Source organism: Lolium rigidum, chromosome 7 (assembly GCF_022539505.1).
Source record: "Lolium rigidum isolate FL_2022 chromosome 7, APGP_CSIRO_Lrig_0.1, whole genome shotgun sequence".
Lineage (NCBI taxonomy): Eukaryota > Viridiplantae > Streptophyta > Magnoliopsida > Poales > Poaceae > Lolium > Lolium rigidum.
In genome coordinates, this window is record NC_061514.1 from 130,870,787 (window position 1) to 130,892,841 (window position 22,055).

A 22,055-nucleotide genomic window follows, 5' to 3' on the forward strand; every position below is an offset into this window, starting at 1 on the left:
GGAGCAGGCGGAGTAGCTGGCGCCGCCGCCGGTTATCACGCGCGAGCAGCAACACCGCCGCCGGGAGCTGGAACATCGGCTACTCATCTCCGTGCGCGACGAGGCCCTCCGCCTCGAGTGAGCGCGGCAATTTCCGGAAGATGTCGCCACCACCGAAGCATTCTACGCGCAGAAGGAGGAGGAGAAGGCGGCGGCGAAGGAGAAGAAGAAGGCAAGCCACGACAAGCGTCGTGCGGAATCCGCGGCGAGGAAGGCGGCGAGGGCAGAGAAGGCGGCGAGGAAGGAGGAGGAGAAGAAAAACGGCGCAGGGCCATCCACCATCATCCTCTTCTCCTCCTCGTCCTTCGAGTGGACTTCGACGCCGGTGTCGGAGACGACTCCGAGCTCGCACTCCTCGGACTTTCAAATGTCGAACTTTTAATATATTTCGTAACTTTTCGTGTTTTATTTGTTTTGTTTGATTTATATTTCGAATGAAGACGAAGCAATGCGCTGCATAATGGCGCTTCCGGCGGAGGAGCACTTTTGCCGCCCGAGCACGCGCGGCAAAATGGCGCTTCCGGCGGGGCAACTTTCACGCCAATGCGCGGTATTGATTTACAGCGCATTGTAAACGACTTATAGCGCGCCGATTTTTGGAGCTCTGTTGAACATGCTCTTAGCGCGCGCACGTCTAGCTCGGGGATAAGAAGATACTCCGTGTAACAGAAGGAGGTGGCAGCTCCATGGGCACCACAAGAATCTGGGGGCGACGAGGGAGACGGCCGGGGGGGTTGACGGATATTGCCGAAAGTGGAGAGATGAAAGACTGCTCGGCTCGCTGCAATTTGCTTGCCGTGAAAAAAAAAGAGGAAAAGGATCATCGTAATTTTGTCGTACAAAGTTTGTCGTGTGTGGAGCACTTCCGTAGGCCAAAATAGGACGAAACTCATAGCTAGCAACCTAGTCTCCAGGATGTGCGCATACAAATTAAGAACCGTGAAATCTATTTTATTTTAGAATGTAGAAAATACCCACACGGGCCTTAGAATTCAGCAGCCCTTGGGCAGTTCAGCCTGAGATCACGAGGAGCCCGTTCATGTAACAGACACACCCAGCATAGGAGAAAAAGTAAAAATGATAACATAAATTTAAAAATATGGAGATGCGGGGGACCGAACCCCGTGCCTCTCGCATGCAAAGCGAGCGCTCTACCATTTGAGCTACATCCCCATTCATGTTCGAAATCATTGCCGCCAAAACTGAATGTCTCGCGCCGAGCTAGCTACTAGTGAGTTTTTTTCTTCAGTGGACGCTACTAGTACATACTAGTGACTACTAGCGAGCTAGGAGCCACTATACGAGAGGTGAAGGCTCGTGAAGAAAATACGGCCTGGGTAGGAGTAAGAGGACTTGACGAACAAGAAAACAGCCCAGGTAGAAGATCTGGTGGATCAGTGGAAGGCCACTGCGATGATGACGAGTGCATATCTTATGGGCTGAAGAAGTATTGATATGTATCTGGCTCGGGCCTTTGATACACCGTGCTCTATTTTTTTTCCCTTCATTTTTTTGAGCGGGCCAGTGTTTTCCATTCAATTCAGTATTCAAAAAGAAAAAAAAAGCGTTTGAAATGTGCCTTTGATTTCACTAGGAAACAAGCCCATGCGTTGCAATGGGATAGTAAAAATCTGCAGAAATACCTTTTTTGCTGGCAATAGTCACCTCCATCTCTCATTGGTTGACTTAGTGGACATAGCCTTGGCTATGTTTGTGATTGGCTAGTCGTGTCCGACCGTCTGATTTGGCTGCGTTGTTGTTGAATACAATGTGCTTCCTAGTTGCGATAATGATTTTGATCGAGATAGTCTTCATTTGTCGTCACGTCAGCATTTCTTCTACTCATCAATTCGGTATTTCGTACATCACCTTCGTATAAAGCCTCTAACTTCACTCTGGGAAAAAGTACAGCATACGGTACCCCTATGTTTTTTAAACAACACTCATATATATACACAGGCCGATCGAGCCTCCAGAAATCGATCTATCTTAACGATGTGGCGGCGATGCGGTCTGCATGAACCAGGAGGAAGGTCCCAGGGGAAGCGGTCTGGCCAGACATAAGCCAGATCATGATCCTCCTATTAGGACATGTGCAATGGTTGATAAGACCTAGTATCTTGTATTAACACGCCACATAATCTAGATACGATAATAAAATATGATATACAATGGTTGATTTTTAGTCTTCTCTCTAGTAACCAGCACGTCCTAAATATTAGAGAGATCGTACTAATAGATAATCTCTTAATTAAAAGAATGCACATTCTTTTTCTAACCTTCTATTTTCTTCATCTTAGTATTTATCTTGCGTGGCATGGCTAAGATATCACCATTGTGTATGCTCTTAGTATAAGCAAAACTTAGCAAAGAATGGATTGGTAAGATTTGCTCTTGAGTTGTAAGCTTATAGCTACTAAATTCCAGGACTGGCCTAGCTACAACAGGTTACTAATCTCCTAGATAGCGAATATATCACGAATTCACGATCAGTTAAGAGCTGGAGTAATAGAGACTGAATCATATACTTACGGCAGCAATACAATATCCCTCTTTTGCCAGTGCATACTGCATAGTGAATCCGCCAGCGTCTTGCACTTTCACGGCAGGCAGGTCCAGGTCCAGGTCCAGCATCTCAACCTCCCTCCTCTGATCTAGCGCCCTAAACCAATCTCGTCGGCGAGGGTATCTCCTCGTTCCATCTAGCAGTTCCGGGTGTTACGCTTTGTCGAAAGATCCACAACAATCTGATCGTGGCTTCTGGAGATTGGATTGTATATAAAGCAAAATCACCTGTGTTGGAAAATCACCCGGGCATAGACTCCTTCTCATATACGTTGCTAGCCAAGATTTCCTTATATAACTGGATTGAACCGGACACTGTTTCTAGCGACATCATTTGGTCGTAGGATGGCTTCGGTCGGACGAAAGCATACATGAGGTGGACGAAAGCGTAAAGATGACGGACCGAACCAAGGAAACGTTAGCTCCTTTATTATTAGGTATAGATTGGACAGCAACGAGAATTGGCCATTTCCTCCTATGCCTAAGTAGCAACTATACTGACATCCGAATTAACACTGAATATGTTGCTAAGGGACATTTTTTTTTCGAGAGTACGCCAAAGGCGTACCATAATTTTATAGAAGGCAGAGTTTGAGTACAAGAACACTACCACTCGCTGCGAGCAACGAGCGTAGCAACAACTCCACACAGGCTAGTCCGAAGACAACCACCACCGACAGAACAACAACACAAGATGAAAAAGCCTATCCTAAGCTAAGCACCAAAGCCGCGTCTCGACCTGCGGCGGACCTGTTGGAGATATGCCCAAGAGGCAATAATAAATAGTTATTATATATCTTTGTGTTTATGATAATGTTTACATACCATGCTATAATTGTATTAACCGAAAAATTGATACATGTGTGTTATGTGAACAACAAGGAGTCCCTAGTAAACCTCTTGTATAACTAGCTTGTTGATTAATAGATGATCATGGTTTCATGATCATGAACATTGGATGTTATTAATAACAAGGTTATGTCATTATATGAATGATGTAATGGACACACCCAATTTAGCGTAGCATAAGATCACGTCATTAAGTTATTTGCTATAAGCTTTCGATACATAGTTACCTAGTCCTTATGACCATGAGATCATGTAAATCACTTATACCGGAAAGGTACTTTGATTACATCAAACGCCACTGCGTAAATGAGTGGTTATAAAGGTGGGATTAAGTATCCGGAAAGTATGAGTTGAGGCATATGGATCAACAGTGGGATTTGTCCATCCCGATGAAGGATAGATATACTCTGGGCCCTCTCGGTGGAATGTCGTCTAATGTCTTGCAAGCATATGAATAAGTTCATAAGAGACCACATACCACGGTACGAGTAAAGAGTACTTGTCAGGAGACGAGGTTGAACAAAGGTATAGAGTGATACCAATGATCAAACCTCGGACAAGTAAAATATCGCGTGACAAAGGGAATTGGTATCGTATGTGAATGGTTCATTCGATCACTAAGTCATCGTTGAATATGTGGGAGCCATTATGGATCTCCAGATCCCGCTATTGGTTATTGGTCGGAGAGAAGTCTCAACCATGTCTACATAGTTCGCGAACCGTAGGGTGACACACTTAAGGTTTGATGTCGTTTAAGTAGATATGGAAATATGGAATGGAGTTCGAAGTTTTGTTCGGAGTCTCGGATGGGATCCAGGACATCACGAGGAGTTCCGGAATGGTCCGGAGAATAAGATTCATATATAGGAAGTCATTTTCTAGGTTTGAAAATGATCCGGTATTTTCTCTGGAAGGTTCTAGAAGGTTCTAGAAGAGTCCGGAAGAAATAAGGATGGAAGGTGGAGTCCACCCACCTTGGCCGGCCAGCCTAAGGGAGGAGGAGTCCCAAGTGGACTCCCCACCATGGTGGCCGGCCACCCCACCAAGGAAAGGGGGGAGTCCCACTCCCACTCCCCCTAGGTTTGGTTACATGGAAGGTTTTTTGTTGGGGTCTTATTCGGACACTTTGACCTAAACCTTGGGGCTTCCACCTATATAAAGAGGGGAGGAGAGGGGCTGGCCGGCCACCACAACACCACCATGGCCGCACCCCTCAAGGCTGCCCTAGCCGGCGCCCCTCTCCCAAACCCTAGCGGTTCCCTCCTACTTCTCTCTCCCACATAGCTTAGGCGAAGCTCGTCGGAGATCTCCACCACCACCGCCACCACGCCGTCATGCTGTCGGGATTCCAAGGAGGATCTACTACTTCGCTGCCCGCTGGAACGGGGAGAAGGACGTCGTCTTCATCAACACCGAACGTGTGACCGAGTACGGAGGTGCTGCCCGATCGTGGCACCGTGATCAAGATCTTCTACGCGCTTTTGCAAGCGGCAAGTGATCGTCTACCGCAGCAATAAGATCCTACTCTTATAGGCTTTGGAAATCTTCAAGGGTTAGTCTCGATCATCCCCTCGTTGCTCCCGTCTTCTAGATTGCATCTTGGCTTGGATTGCGTTCTTGCGGTAGGAAAATTTTTGTTTTCTATGCAACGAATCCATACAGTGGTATCAGAGCCGTGTCTATGCATAGATGGTTGCACGAGTAGAACACAATGGTTTTGTGGGCGTTGATGCTCTTGTTGTCTTTAGTTTGAGTACTTTGCATCTTTGTGGCATAGTGAGATGAAGCGGCTCGGGCTAACTTTACATGACCGCGTGATGACCCACAAGTATAGGGGATCGCAACAGTCTTCGAGGGAAGTATTACCCAATTTATTGATTCGACACAAGGGGAGACAAAGAATACTTGAAAGCCTTAACAGCGGAGTTGTCAATTCAGCTCGCACTGGAAACGGACTTGCTCGCAAGAGTTTATCGATAGTAACAGCTTTATAGTAGTAGCGATAGTGAAATAACAGCAGCGGAGTAACAAAGACAGCAGTAGTGATTTTAGTAAACAGCAGGATTAAAATACTGTAGGCACGGGGACGGATGACGGGCGTTGCATGGGTGAGAGAAACTCATGTAACAATCATAGCAGGGCATTTGCAGATAATAATAAAACGGTGTCCACGTACTAATCAATCAATAGGCATGTGTTCCAATTATAGTCGTACGTGCTCGCAATGAGAAACTTGCACAACATCTTTTGTCCTACCAGCCGGTGGCAGCCGGGCCTCAAGGGAAACTACTGGATATTAAGGTACTCCTTTTAATAGAGTACCGGAGCAAAGCATTAACACTCCGTGAACACATGTGATCCTCACATCGCTACCATTCCCTCCGGTTGTCCCGATTTCGTCACTTCGGGGCCATTGGTTCCGGACGGCGACATGTGTATACAACTTGCGGGTAAGATCATAAACAACGAATATCTTCATGAATCAATAACATGTTCAGATCTGAGATCATGGCACTCGGGCCCTAGTGACAAGCATTAAGCATAACAAGTTGCAACAATATCATAAAAGTACCATCTACGGACACTAGGCACTATGCCCTAACAATCTTATGCTATTACATGACCAATCTCATCCAATCCCTACCATCCCCTTCGGCCTACAGCGGGGGAATTACTCACACATGGATGGGGGAAACATTGCTGGTTGATGGAGAGGCGTTGGCGGTGATGGCGGCGATGATCTCCTCCAATTCCCCGTCCCGGCGGAGTGCCAGAACGGAGACTTCGGCTCCCGAGACGGAGTTTCGCGATGTGGCGGCGTTCCGGAGGGTTTACGGCGACTTCGACTTCTCCCCGTGCGTTTTTAGGTCGAGGCGAATAAGTAGTCCGAAGGGGGCGTCGGAGGCCAGCCGAGGGGGCCACACCACATGGCCGCGCGGGCCCCCGGGCCGCGCCGCCATGTGGTGTGGGGCCCTCGGGCCTCCACTTCAATTGTCCTTTACGGTTCCGTCGCATTCGGGAAAATAGGCCCTTTCGTCAAAATACCGAGGTTTTTCCTGAAAGTTGGATTTCTGCACAAAAACGAGACACCAGAACAGTTCTGCTGAAAACAGCGTTAGTCCGTGTTAGTTGCATCCAAAATACACAAATTAGAGACAAAACAATAGCAAAAGTGTTCGGGAAAGTAGATACGTTTTGGACGTATCAACTCCCCCCAAGCTTAGCTTATTGCTTGTCCTCAAGCAATTCAGTTAACAACTGAGCGATAAAAGAACTTTCACGAACACATTTGCTCATATGATGTATATATTCTCATGATATGGCTAATACTTGAGCAGTTCATAATAAGGTACATGCAAATAAGATCATCTAACAACTATGTCAATCATGAAGAGGTACCAACAATTAATAATAAGCATCATGAATCAGGTATATAAGCAGGATTGCAATGTTCATAAGAGAGTATGATAAAGTGGTATCTCGCTTGCCTGTATTTTATTGGCAAAACATAAATGCCCGAGCACCTCTGGAGTTCATAGAAAGACTAGAAGTAGTGATTGTCAAAGATAAAAGCATCAAAGTTATACCACAATCAATCATATTTTGAGACAAGCATATTATACTAAGAATGACAGTTGTGCTCTCAAGAAAATGCTCAAAGAAAGGATGGAGACACAACATAAAAGTAAAAGATTGACCCTTCGCAGAGGGAAGCAGGGATTAACATGCGCTAGAGCTTTTCATTTGTAAAGCAGGAGTAAAATTATTTTGAGAGGTGTTTGTTGTTGTCAACGAATGGTAATGGGCACACCAACTACCTCGCCAACCGGACTCCCAAGAGCGGCTCCCATGAATTATTTGCATGTTTATGTGGCACTCCTTCCAACCTTTCTTACACAAACCATGGCTAACCGAATCCTCGGGTGCCTGCCAACAATCACATACCATGAAGGAGTGCCTTTTTAATTTAGTTTTATTATGATGATGACACTCCCCCAACCTTTGCTTACACAAGCCATGGCTAACCGAATCCTTCGGGTGCCGTCCAACAATCACAAACCATGGAGGAGTGTCTATTTAAGTTAATTAATTCGGGACTGGGAATCCCATTGTCAGCTCTTTTTGCAAAATTATTGGATAAGCGGATGTGCCACTAGTCCATATGAGAGTCCGTCAAAAGTAAATGACAAGGTTGAAAGCTAAACACCACATACTTCCTCATGAGCTATGAAACATTAACACAAATTAAGAAGCATTTTGAAGATTTTAAAGGTAGCGCATGAGAATTTACTTTGGAATGGTTTGAAATGCCATGCATAGGTATTTATGGTGGACACTTTGGAATAACTTGGGTTTCATGTGTTTGGAGGCACGAGCAACGTTCCCGCTCAGTACAAGTGAAGGCTAGCAAAAGACTAGGGAGCGACAAATCAAGAGAGCAGTAACTGTCATAATCATGCTTGCGGCAAAATAAATTAACTGAGGCATAAAAGTGATACAAGAACTCGAAGCAATGTAAATCATTGAGGCTTAATTGACTTTTGTTCAGTCATATGCATGCGTGAGCATGTGCCAAGTCGATATAAATGAATTATTCAGAGGAGGATACCACAATGCCATACTTACTTATGGATAAAACAATGCAAGCAAACATCCATGACATGCTACTCATATTAATAAATTGGAGCTAATCATGAGAGATCATAAACTACTAAACTTTCTTAAATGACATATACCTCACATGAACCAACTAAGCATGCTCACATGGATGAGTATATGTACAAAAATGAAAACAAATAGAGTTCATACCAGCCTCTCACCACAATCGCATTGTCGTAGATCGTCATTATTGCCCTTTCACTTGTGTAGCTTGGATAATATGAAATGAAAACCACGCACCAGCCACCGAAGACCATTGAACTCATAATGAACTTTACAAACCAAAGAAGAACAGCAAATATTTTTGGTGTTTTCGAATTTGAGAATAAGAACAAAAGGAAACAAGCAAACAAAGCAAAATCTTTTTGGGTTTTCTTATAGCAAACTAGCAATAGCAAATAAAGCGAAACAAATGCAAGAAACCAAGATAAACAAATGGTGAAGAGAAACAACAGAAATATTTTCGGTCTTTTTGTGTTTTGGGAAAGAAACAAAGTGGAAACAAGAAATAGCAAACTAAAAGAAACACAGAAAAGCGAGATGGCAGAAATCTGCCAAAACCTGACAGCAGTACAGAAATCGATTTTTACAAAAATCTTACGTTGCCCAGTTCAAGAAGTGTTCAACTAATGAAAGTTAGATAACAACCTGGGGAACATGCAAAAAAATTGGCTTCGCAAAATAACGTTCTGGCTGTGCGCACGAATTTCTACGGTAACAGCCCAGAATCTGTTTTCAGGCAGCACTTCCCCAAATATCATCTTCCTCTCATTAGAAAACCACTCAAAGAGACTAAACAAGTATATACAAGTATCCAGCAATCATAATATGCAAAGAATGAGTGATGCCGGTATACCTCCCCCAAGCTTAGGCTTTTGGCCTAAGTGGAGTTCAATCCCATCGAGACCATGAGGTAGTGTCTCCGTGGTACGACGAAGATGGATCATATTCCGGGTATGTGCTAGAAGAAGCACCCGGATACGTGACAGTGTAATCGTAGGAGGGCTCGGCGTCCTCGGAGTCATGCTGCTGATGGAAATCTTGTATCTTCATATGTTCATCCACCTCCTCCTTAGTGCGCGACCATGGTTGCTTGTCAATATCGAACAAACCTGGCCCGGGGAAGAGGGATTTCTTTCTCATCCCCGTCAGCAAACAACATTCTATAGGCCATATTATCTAAAGTAGACTCGGTGGTAACAAATTGATGGCTTTTCATAGCAATGATATCAAGCCTCCTAGGGGTTAATGGCACATCATTAGGATCAATAGGAAGCTCTAAATGTGTTAAAATGCGCAAGTGCAATAGTTCCTCCAAAAATAGGCCCCTTGGTAGACAAGCGGCGAGCAATAAGAGAACCAAGGTGATAAGATGTCCGTCCCAGTAAGTGCAATATTCACGAAAGCAAGATGGTAACTAGAAATATTGCTAGTGTTCTCCCTACCAAGTATGCTAGTGGCAACGTAATATGCAAAATATTTAATGGCGGGGAGTTGAATGTTCCTTATCTTGCCCCGCCGAATGGTGCGACGAGTCATCATTGGTGATCCCTCGATAGAGCTCCAACAAGTCCCGAGGGTTGTTATCGATCCTCCTTGCTGTACCTACAGGGGCAATATCCAATGCACGACAAAATTCTTCCAATTCCATAGTAACGGGAGTACCATAGATCTTGAATGCAACTGTCGGATTATATTCCGTGTTTTGGAACTTGAAGCTCTCGACAAAAATTTTGGTGAGCATGTAGTATTGCTCCCTTTCATCTCCAACGTAGGTGGTTAAGCCCGCCCTGTTGACAAGGGTGAAGAAATCATCCAATATCCCTGCATTTGTCAAAAAATCATAACATGGGAAGGATGAGGCATTAGGAGCCCCATTGTCCTCTTCGGGCGCGAAGCTAGGCGCGATGATGTCCTCATTGTACGACCGCCTAATTTGGGTGGCGGTCCTAGAAGGCCTCCCGGTGCTGGTTGTTCCTTTCTTGAACAATTCTCCAAATTTGAACTTCTTCATTTTCTGAAATTTTCAACAAACAATATAAAACTTGATTTGGTGACATATAATTGAGGGAAACTACCATAGGAACTTGCTAGAGTACTAATCATGCATCAAAACTAATTTCTACCACTTAGAACAAACATGCAAGCTCACTAAACATGTTACCTACAAGCAGCAAAATATTCAAGATATACTCAACCAAACAAAATTCTATTTGGATAATCGAAGGAGTCACATACCGGAGAGCAAATGTGCCAAATTTCAAACGAAATCTGGGCTGAGCAAAGAGATCGAAAAATCCTGAGCTCTTGAGCAAAAACGCGAGTGAGAGAAAGTTGGTTCGAGTTTTTTCGGAGAGAGAAGATGCCGGGAGAAAGAGATGAGATAGTGGGGCAAGGAGGGGCCCACACCACATGGTGGCGCGCCCACCTCCTTGGCCGCGCCGGCCTGTGGTGTGGCACCCTGTGGTGCCCCACAGGTCATCCTCTCGGTGCTCCCAGTGCCTCGTCGAAAAATAGGACCAACGGTGTAATTTTCGCGAATTTTTGAAAACTTTGAAAAATGCACATTTCTCGGGTATTAAGTTTATTATTACCGGCCAGGAAATTTTTTGAAATCTCAAATCAACTAAGAAACTTTGCAAATTAAAAATGCTACAGCAACTAAAGCAAGTGGAGGAGGAAAGAGATGTTGTTTACCTCCTCTATGCATATAAAATGTATTTGTTAACAAGGTTGATCAAGTCTTGCCACCAAATAAATTTTACATAGCATATGAAGAAATAAACCTCAAATCAATCATGTTACCTTGAATTGTATTGATATGGATCCAATCACAAGAGTTTGATATTCTTCTTTAGGCTCATATATAGGACAATCGATGGTTCCCACTTTGATAGTTCTCACATGAGAAATAGTATTAACTCCGCACGCTTTTTCAATCCTCTTGGGGAAATAGACGGTGTGTTCCTTATCATCAACATTGAAAGTAACCTTTCCTTTATTGCAATCAATAACAGCCCTCGCGGTGTTAAGAAAAGGTCTCCCAAGAATAATAGACATATTATCGTCTTCGGACATTTCCAACACAACAAAATCAGCTTAATATCAAGCGATTATTAGTAACTTGAACAGGAACATCCTCACATATACCAACAGGAATAGCAGTAGATTTATCAGCCATTTGCAAAGATATATCAGTGGATATCAACTTATCTAAGTAAAGTCTCTTGTATAGAGAAAAAGGCATAACACTAACACCGGCGCCCAAGTCACATAGAGCAGTTTTAACATAATTATTCTTAATAGAACAAGGAATAGTAGGTATACCTGGTCGCCCAACTTCTTTGGAACTTTTCCATTGAAAGAGTAATTAGCAAGCATAGTGGAAATTTCCTCATTGGGGATTTTCCTTTTGTTAGTAACAATATCTTTCATATACTTTGAATAAGGAGGCAATTTAATAGCATCAGTCAAAGGGATTTGCAAGAATAAAGGTTTCATCCAATCACAGAATTTATTATAGTGTTCCTCTTCCTTTGATTTTAGTTTCTTAGCAGGAAAAGGCATTGGCTTTTGCACCCAAGGTTCTCTTTCATTTCCATGTTTCTCAGCAATAAAATCTTCCTTAGTATACTTTTTATTTTTAGCATGCTTTTTAGGTTCTTTTTCAACCTCTTCTTTATCAGGAGCATCATTCTTATCATTATCTTTATCATGTTCATTACCACTTTCAGTTTCAGCATCAGAAATAGAAATACTATTAGGATCATTAGCAGGTTCGGAGGATTCTACAACATTTTTATGTTTCTTCTTCTTTTTCTTAGATGGAGCACTAGTTTTAGTTTGTTCAGAATCTTGTTCAATTCTTTTGGGATGCCCTTCAGGATATAGAGGATCCTGGGTAGAGACACCACCTCTAGTTGTTACTTCATAAGCATGTTTTTCTTTAGAATTATTTCCTAGCAAGTCATTTTGCACTTTAGTAAGTTGATCAATTTGAGTTTGAACCATATGAAAATGTTTAACAAGCATCTTAACATCATTGGAGGTTCTCTCCACAATATCATGCAATTCACTAATAGCTTGAGAATTTTCCATTAGATGATTCTCTACTCTCATATTAAAATTTTCTTGCTTAACAATATAATTATCAAACTCATCTAAGCATTGCGCAGGAGGTTTTGAATACGGAATATCTTCCCTAGTAAAGCATTGAAGGGAATTTACCTCAATCATGGATGAAGGGGGAATTATCTCACATATATCTTCTATAGGAGGTAGATTCTTCACATCTTCGGATTTAATACCTTTCTCCTTGAGAGACTTCTTGGCTTCCCTCATATCTTCATCATTCAATTTAATTAAACCCCTCTTCTTCACTATTGGCGTTGGAGTTGGTTCAGGCGTAGTCCAATCATCATAATTCCGGCCTATTTTAGCCAATAATTCTTCAGACTTCGTCCGGAGTTCTTTTCTCGAAAACACAACCAAGCACAACTATCCTGGTATGCCCTAGACTCAATGGTTAGTCCACTATAAAATATATCAAGTAAATCATGCTTTTCTAAATCATGGTCGGGCAGAGCTCTAATAAGAGAGCAAAATCTCGCCCAAGCCTCGTGCAATTTCTCTTCATCTCCCCGATCAAAATTATAAACTCTCTCGCAAAGCAAGCATGTTGAGCACTAGCAGGAAAGTATTTCCGAAAGAAAACAGCAAGCAATTCTTTTGGACTTTTAATAGAGCTAGGTGGCAAACTATTATACCAGGTTTTAGCGTCATCCTTTAATGAGAATGGAAAGATTTTAGCAACAAAGTAAGTACGCTTCTTAACATCATCAGAAAACAAGCTACTCAAAGTAGATAACTCAGTCATGTGTTCAACAAGCACTTTCTTTTTCAGTACCACAAAAGGGTGTTTTCTCAACAATAGCTATATGAGATAGATCAAGAGAAAAATCATAATCTTTATCCCTAATGTTTATAGGAGATGTGGCAAATTTAGGATCGGGAGACAGTTTATATCTAACAGTATGTTCTGCAAGCAACTTTTTAATTTTTCTTGCATCAGTAGTAGCATGGCATTTTTCAATAAAATCATCATCAAGTTCCACATAATCTTCATCAAGATCATCACTAGAGTATTCAAGTTCGGGTGAATTAAAGGTGTAGTAACATCAGGAGTTTCAGTATTTTCAATTTGTCTAGATCTAGCAATGGAAGCATCTAGAAAAGTTCCCAATGAACCACTATCATCAAGCACAGCAGAAATATTATCAATATTATGAGAGTTTTCAGATTCAGCAGAAGTACCAGCATTTGAAGCATGTGGCGGTGAAACAAGTTTATCAATCACAGATGGTGAATCAAGAGCAAGCAGAGGTACTCGGAGTTGTACCTTTTCTTGTAGTGGATGGTAATATGGCGACCTTAGTATCGCGAGTTTTACCCATGATGGAGAATTTGCAGCGAACAATATCAATCCAAGTGAACTTCCAAATAAAGCTATGCTCCCGGCAACGGCGCCTAGAAAATAGTCTTGATGACCCACAAGTATAGGGGATCGCAACGAGTCTTCGAGGGAAGTATTACCCAATTTATTGATTCGACACAAGGGGAGACAAAGAATACTTGAAAGCCTTAACAACGGAGTTGTCAATTCAGCCGCACTGGAAACGGACTTGCTCGCAAGAGTTTATCGATAGTAACAGTTTTATAGTAGTAGCGATAGTGAAATAACAGCAGCAGAGTAACAAAGACAAGCAGTAGTGATTTTAGTAAACAAGCAGGATTAAAATATCGTAGGCACGGGGACGGATGACGGGCGTTGCATGGATGAGAGAAACTCATGTAACAATCATAGCAGGGCATTTGCAGATAATAATAAAACGGTGTCCAGGTACTAATCAATCAATAGGCATGTGCTCCAATTATAGTCGTACGTGCTCGCAATGAGAAACTTGCACAACATCTTTTGTCCTACCAGCCGGTGGCAGCCGGGCCTCAAGGGAAACTATCGGATATTAAGGTACTCCTTTTAATAGAGTACCGGAGCAAAGCATTAACACTCCGTGAACACATGTGATCCTCACATCGCTACCATTCCCTCCGGTTGTCCCGATTTATGTCACTTCGGGGCCATTGGTTCCGGACAGCGTGTGTATACAACTTGCAGGTAAGATCATAAACAACGAATATCTTCATGAATTAATAACATGTTCAGATCTGAGATCATGGCACTCGGGCCCTAGTGACAAGCATTAAGCATAACAAGTTGCAACAATATCATAAAAGTACCATCTACGGACACTAGGCACTATGCCCTAACAATCTTATGCTATTACATGACCAATCTCATCCAATCCCTACCATCCCCTTCGGCCTACAGCGGGGGAATTACTCACACATGGATGGGGGAAACATTGCTGGTTGATGGAGAGGCGTTGGCGGTGATGGCGGCGATGATCTCCTCCAATTCCCCGTCCCGGCGGAGTGCCAGAACGGAGACTTCGGCTCCCGAGACGGAGTTTCGCGATGTGGCGGCGTTCCGGAGGGTTTCCGGCGACTTCGACTTCTCCCCGTGCGTTTTTAGGTCGAGGCGAATAAGTAGTCCGAAGGGGGCGTCGGAGGCCAGCCGAGGGGCCACACCACATGGCCGCGCGGGCCCCCCGGGCCGCGCCGCCATGTGGTGTGGGGCCCTCGGGCCTCCACTTCAATTGTCCTTCGGCTCCGTCGTATTCGGGAAAATAGGCCCTTTCGTCAAAATCCCGAGGTTTTTCCCGAAAGTTGGATTTCTGCACAAAAACGAGACACCGTAACAGCTTCTGCTGAAAACAGCGTTAGTCCGTGTTAGTTGCATCCAAAATACACAAATTAGAGGCAAAACAATAGCAAAAGTGTTCGGGAAAGTAGATACGTTTTGGACGTATCACCGCGTTCATGAGACTTGCTCCTCGTTCGACATGCAACTTGTATTGCATAAGAGGCTTTGCGGGTGTCTGTCTCTCCTACTATAGTGAAGATTCAATGTACTCTTCTATTGACAACACTAGTATCACCGTTGTGGTTCATGTTCGTAGGTAGATTAGATCTCACTCGAAAACCCTAAACCACGTAAAATATGCAAACCAAATTAGAGACGTCTAACTTGTTTTTGAAGGGTTTGGTGATGTGATATGGCCATAATGTGATGATGAATATGTATGAGATGATCATTATTGTATTGTGGCAACCTGGCAGGAGCCTTATGGTTGTCTTTAAATTTCATGTTGAGTAGTATTTCAAAGTAGTTGTAATAGTTGCTACATGAGGTGAACAACCATGAAGACGGCGCCATGGACCTTGACGCTACGCCGACAATGATGGAGATCATGCCCGTTGATGATGGAGATCATGTCCGTGCTTTGGAGATGAAGATCGAAGGCGCAAAGACTAAAGGGCCATATCATATCACATATGAATTGCATGTGATGTTAATCCTTTATGCATCTTATTTTGCTTAGATCGCGACGGTAGCATTATAAGATGATCCCTCACATTAATATCAAGATAATAAAGTGTTCTCCCCTCGTATGCACCGTTGCCAAAGTTCGTCGTTTCAAAGCATCTCGTGATGATCGGATGTGATAGATTCAACGTTCATATACAACGGGTGTAAGCCATGTTGCACACGCGGAATACTTGGGTTTGCTTGACGAGCCTAGCATGTACGGACATGGCCTCGGGACAACGGAAACCGAAAGGTTGAACACGAGTCATATGGATGATGTGATCAACATGTTGATGTTCACCATTGAAGCTACATCATCTCACGTGATGATCGGTTTTGGTGTAGTGGATGTGGATCGTGTACCACTTAACAACTATGAGGGATGTTGTGTTAAGTGGGAGTTCATTAGTAATTAGATTAAAACATGAACTAATTATCATAAACATAGTCTCGAGTAGTATTTTGAATTAATTTTGTAGTATTGGCATCCGTTTTCTACCATGCGCTAGTCTTGTTATTGAGATAGAAATACTCGTTAAAATCTGACAAGAAACTTTACGGATTGGTACCGTATTGTTAAAGAATCAAGAAATGATTAAGTCCTATTGCAAACTTTTAGTAAACCTCACATTGTTGATTCAGAGAGCTATGGTTTCAATTAGTACCTAAAGTTATCTTGTCTCCGTGAAACTTGAAGTTCAAATATGTTTGAAAAGTAAGGAGCTGAAAATTTAGTTTTCATAAATAATCAAGGTATGAGATATATATGATATCTAAGACCTTATTGCAAGATGATAGAATATAATTTGGTGAGACTACATAAACTCATAAGTTTTATGGGAATGTACGAAGGTTGAAGACGCAAGGCGTCCCAATCCTCCAACTATTGGGGCACTAACAATATTCGCATATCCATGAAGTGATCGTCCTTAGTATGCACCGTTGCTAAGACTCGTCGTTTCGAAGCATCACGTGATGATCGGATGTTATAGATTCTACGTGTGCATACAACGGGTGCAAGCCAGATTTGCACATGCGAATATTGAGGTTATACTTTACGAGCCTAGCATGTACATACATGGTCTCGAAAAGTCTTCATGATATGATAATATTATGAGTGAAATTGTTCATCATATTAAAAGGTTACTAATAGTGAAATCCGGAACACTTGTCATATGATGATCAACTTCAAAGTAAGAACCTCAAGGTTATTGGTATTTGACCAACAAACCTAGATGTTATTGATGTTGAAGTATTTTTCTGAATAATGAGGAAAGCTAAAAGAGAAACTACAAAAAGATTATTGGCAGAAAGAAAGAAAAGACTAGAAAGTCTAGGTCAGGTGTATATAAATGATATACATGTTATGGATGTATTCCTTGTTTGGTCACACAATGAAATTCTTGGGTATTAGTACCATATTGGTTGGTATGAAGTGTCATACAAAACAACGCAATACAAGAATACAATGGCCTAAGTGACTGATAAGGAATATGGTAATAATGCACGTCTGGAACATAATAAAGTGTTGTTATGTTTATCGTTGGCATTCTACCTACCCCTTAGAATTTATAATAAAGAACTTAATAATTGTTATTTTGCTCTGGTCAAATCAAAACAATGAGTTGTTCAAATTATGACATTACTCCATGTACGATGGATAAGTTATTATAAATCTTAATGGTGAAACACACACACATAATACTCGACGCTAAAAGGCAAATGATTTGAATTCCACTTATTTGTGGAACCGCCATTTAGGTCATGTTAGAAAGGAACGCATGAAGGAACTCCATGCAAATGGATTTTTGGAGTCATTTGATTTTTGAATCGTTTGGCGCTTGCAAATCTTTTCTAAAGAGAATGACTAAAATACCGTTCATAGGCCAAGAGTTGAAAGGGCAACTAACTTAGTGGAAACATACATGCTGATGTATGTGGTTCACTGGGCATAGTTGTATGCGGGAGATTCTTCTACTTCATGAAAACTTCCAACAATGAATTGAGTATATATATGTGGATATATTCGATAAGGAAGAAGTTTGAAACATTTGAATAGATTCAAATAAATTTCAGCATGAAGTGGAAATCATCGTAATAGAAAAATCAAATATCTATGATTGGATCATGATGGAAATATTTGAATTACGAGTTTTTAGCGAACATCTAAGAGAGTTATGAAATTGTTCTACAACTCATATTTCTTGGAGTATCGTAATGATGATATTTTTAGTATCCGAGAGATGTATCCAAACCTTGTTGGATTAATGATGAGATAAAATATTATGACGCCATTATATTTTTGTGGATTATGCTTTAGTGACTACCGCTTTTACACTGAATAGAGCATCATCATGATCCGTTGAAATGACACCATACGAGTTATGGCATAGGTATGAACCCTGATAGTCTTTTCTTAAATTTTGGTATGCATAGCATAAGTAAATAAGTTTACAACCAAAATCGGATAAATGTCTTTGTTGGTTATCCCGTGAGATTTGATTGGGAATTCTTCCCACAAGACAAAGACAAAAGTGTTTGTCAATGTTTCTTATTTCCGAGAAATTGTTTCTAGCGAAGTATTTGAGTGGGAGGACAATAGAACTTGATAAGGTTTATGAACCCGAGCATAATGATCGGAGTAGCGCAGCATCGGAATTGGTTCCGAAGCGGCCACGTCGATCATAGCTCCCATGACTACAAAATGTTTTAGCCATGGAGATCAAAGTACCTATTGAACTTTGTAGGTATGATTTACTTTGTGATCAAATAAATGATTTGTTGACAAATGATTGTTTTTTGAACAACGATAAATCAACTACATACAAAGAAGTTATGATGGGCCCTGACTCCGTTAAAATGGCTATACGCCATAAAATCCAAGATAGATAAATACTTTTTGAAAGTAAATGGATCTATAGAATTGATGGACTTGGATGAAATATCCTTGAAGAAGCTCGACTTGTCGAAAAGTTGTTTACGACAAAGTTCAAAGAGTTGACTACGATAAGATTAGATCTTCCGTAGCAATGCTTATAGTCTATGAGGATTATTCTAGTAATCGCTACATATTTCTTTTATGAGATATGCTAGTAGGATGGCAAAATACATTACTTAACAGAAGTGTGTAGTAAAGGTGTATACAAGATACAACAAAGAGTTTGCTGGTCCGTGGAATACTAGATAGGTATACGAACTTCAATTGGATGAAGTGAGTATCACGGAGTTGGAATCTTCACCAGATGAAATAGTCAAACAGTTTTTGATTTCATCAGAGACGATGAAGAGGCTTGCATTTGCAAGAAATTAAGTGGGAGCACGAAGACATATTTATAGTACTTTATGTAGATGACATATAGTTGGTTATAAATAATGTAATTATATACTTGATTAAAAGGTTTCATTGAGAAATTAACTTCAATAAAAGGATATGGACTGAAACATATCTAGTGTCAAGATCTATGAAAATAGATTGAAACACAAAATAAGTTTAAGTCAAAGTACATAGAATGGATATTGAAATAGTTCAATATAGAAATATTAAGAAAATATTCTTATCATGTGAAGTTTTAACAAGACTTGATTGTATCTGACACTCAATGAGTAAAAACACATGAGTGATTATAGATCACAAATAATATGTACACAATCAGATGTCATGTGCTTTAAAAAATTTTATGAGCATGTACCAGAATGATTCATGTGATGATCATTGAAAAACAGTAAGAATATTCTTGAGTACTTAAGAAGAAACCAAGGATATATATATAGTTTTATATGGAGAAATGACAAACAAATCACTGTAAAGTGTTGCACCGATATTTGTTTTGTCACATATGAAAATAAAATTTCAATCTCAAATTAGACTAAGTGTTGTTTAAAAGGTAGCACAATGAGCTAGAAATTGTCTATGCTAGATTTAGAAGAGTTCTAAATATTGTGACGGATTTTACAAAAGAAGGCAGAATATGTCATTGTTTTGACAATGACCAAGGATGTTAAAATCAAGAGGTTCTTTGAGAACTTGGTGTAGTTCCGACAGAGTCAGAACTTTGAAGCTATATTGTGTGTGACAATATTAGTGACATATTTCAGACCGCGGAATTAAGGTTCCACCAGAAGACCAAACATATTTAATGCCGACTCATTTGGAAACTAGGCGATACCCCGCGCGTTGCTGCGGAACTTTTGCGAGACATCCGCTATGAATAATGTATGATAATGAAATATATTTAGTAATTATGAGAAAGACGATAGGATACTGCAATAAAATCCTTAAACATACCATTTTCAGTTACACTAAAGTAAATGTAACAAAAATAACACATGTGTTACTCCAAAAGATCATTTTGCATATATCCCAAACAATATAGAAAGGAAGGTGATACATGGCATATGACTGTCATCATTTGTATATACAACACATTGATCGATCCTTTCAAGAAAAAAACTGCTATCCCAAACAGTTATTACGCTCTATTCCACCTTCAGATCCAAATAACTGCTACGATCACCATATGAATGACTTTGCGAGATACACTTGTGAGTTTGAACAAAGACATCACTGCAAGCATTTGTATATGTGTGAGCAAGCAAACGTAAGAATATATAAATCCATCAACGTGCCAACTGAGCAAAACGGTCTTACACTTACATGTGAAACTTATTCAGTAAATAGTGTAGAAATAAATTAGAAAAAAAATATTGAAAGAGACCGTTGTATAACAAAGTTGTGGATGCAGATTATTGTCAGACACCTGCAGTTCACTTCTGCCAATGTGGTGTTTTTCTCCATAATTTGCAAGGGAGAAAATACCTATTGGAAATTGAGCTCATAGCATAAACTATGTTGCTGAATAAATATCCTGGCTTTACCAGTCATTTTCTGACCAACCATGGCATTGAAAAGATTCAATGACACAACTTCATCAAACGTGTTAAACGTGCATTTTTTTACATATGATCTTCTTGCAATTGTTAAAATGAGATACAGTATTAAAGAATAAATCATGATGGACCAAGAATACAGTCAAAGATATGAAAATCGAAACATTTGTTAATTCTAGATTTGATAATGAGAAAATATTACATACCAAGAAATAAGCAGAAGTCAAGAACCAACATCTTCTGCAAGTACATTAAGCATCCATGTGTTCCTCCAAAAATATAAACACATTGCCGAGGCCTGTGTTGGGAAAAGGTATATGTATGTAGGCATAAAAAAATATGAGTCTTCAAAACATGCTGGACACTATTTTAGAGAATAGTTGAACATAAATATAGTCGGGAAAAAAGGAGAACAATAGGAAGTAAGGAAACGTATGGTTCCAAAACATACTCCTGTATGTTTTTATCATATGTCCAGCTTGCCACACTCCCTGAAACAATCATAACCGTATGTTCTATACATTGAGCACTATATATATATTAAATGGTTCGAATATATTACTCACTGGACAAATAAGTAAACTGAGAATACCTTCATGATATTGTTTCTTTGTGAATAAGCATGAGACTGGTTGATCTATTTATCCTCCTGCTTGGCCATGGAGCATCCAAGATATGAATTCTTTTGTTTGACACACACGGTAGCTAAAAAAGGGGGGAATACACACAGGCATGTTCTCCAAAGAAAATCTACACAAACATGTATAATCCTTGTTGCCACCGCATCAAGGATCAGATGCACACTACATCTACATAACAAGATTTTAGGACTACAGACTGAAGACATATGCAACACGCACGCAACAGTATCAGGGTACCTTACATGATCGTTGGAGCCTTGGAGGGGGTCGCCCCATCTCACATCCAGCCAGGGATGGGCTTCAGCCTTCAGCTCATCCTCTTCGTGCTGGCAAGTGTGGATCTGTACGAAGCGACCCTGGCCTAGACCGCGGTGTTAGAGTGGGATTTATGAAGATTGAGGAGTACCCTCGAGATTGAGCTCGGAATTTAAAGGAAACTTGCGCTAACTCCTGCTATGCCTCCATGGCTCCATCAGTTTGCAGTGCAGTAATGTCTCGTAGAGATCGTGGGGGAGAGGATGAGGGTGCACGATTGACGGAGAAGAGGAAGCGATAAGAACGTCGCCGGTGGATTGGAGATATTCTTGTCCAGCCCAAGCAGGGATAGGATAGCCCATTGTGGGGGTTCTCGTCTAGCCCAGGGACGCACAGCCCACGAACGTAGAAACAACGCCCAGGCCACGGGAAAGAAATACGGTCGAGCGAGTAGCGCGACGATAGATGGTCGACCACGCAGCACCGTGCCCAAATAAAGGGTGACGTGGCTCACTGTGAGACCAGTAAAATGGGGCCATCTATTAAGAAAGAGAAGATGAGTGATGCGTTGAGACGCAAATGAATTACAAAATACATACGTTTCTGAGCGTGTCAGATCCGTTGACTAAAACCTCTCCCATGAGCAATACATGATAAAGCACCGGAAGGCC

At 41.3% G+C, this 22,055-nt stretch overlaps 1 long non-coding RNA gene and 1 other non-coding gene across 2 annotated transcripts; both read right to left on the bottom strand.

Annotated features, from left to right (window-relative positions):
* Positions 1–1,139: 1,139 nt before the first annotated feature.
* Positions 1,140–1,212, bottom strand: TRNAA-UGC. Its single transcript has one exon. It is a non-coding gene; the product is annotated as a tRNA-Ala (tRNA).
* An 18,776-nt stretch (positions 1,213–19,988) lies between these two features.
* LOC124669463 lies at positions 19,989–21,490 on the bottom strand. The gene is made up of 3 exons (XR_006992194.1): positions 21,081–21,490; positions 20,695–20,786; positions 19,989–20,165 (listed from the first exon to the last, which is right to left on the bottom strand). It is a non-coding gene; the product is annotated as an uncharacterized LOC124669463 (long non-coding RNA).
* Between the last annotated feature and the right edge of the window lie 565 nt (positions 21,491–22,055).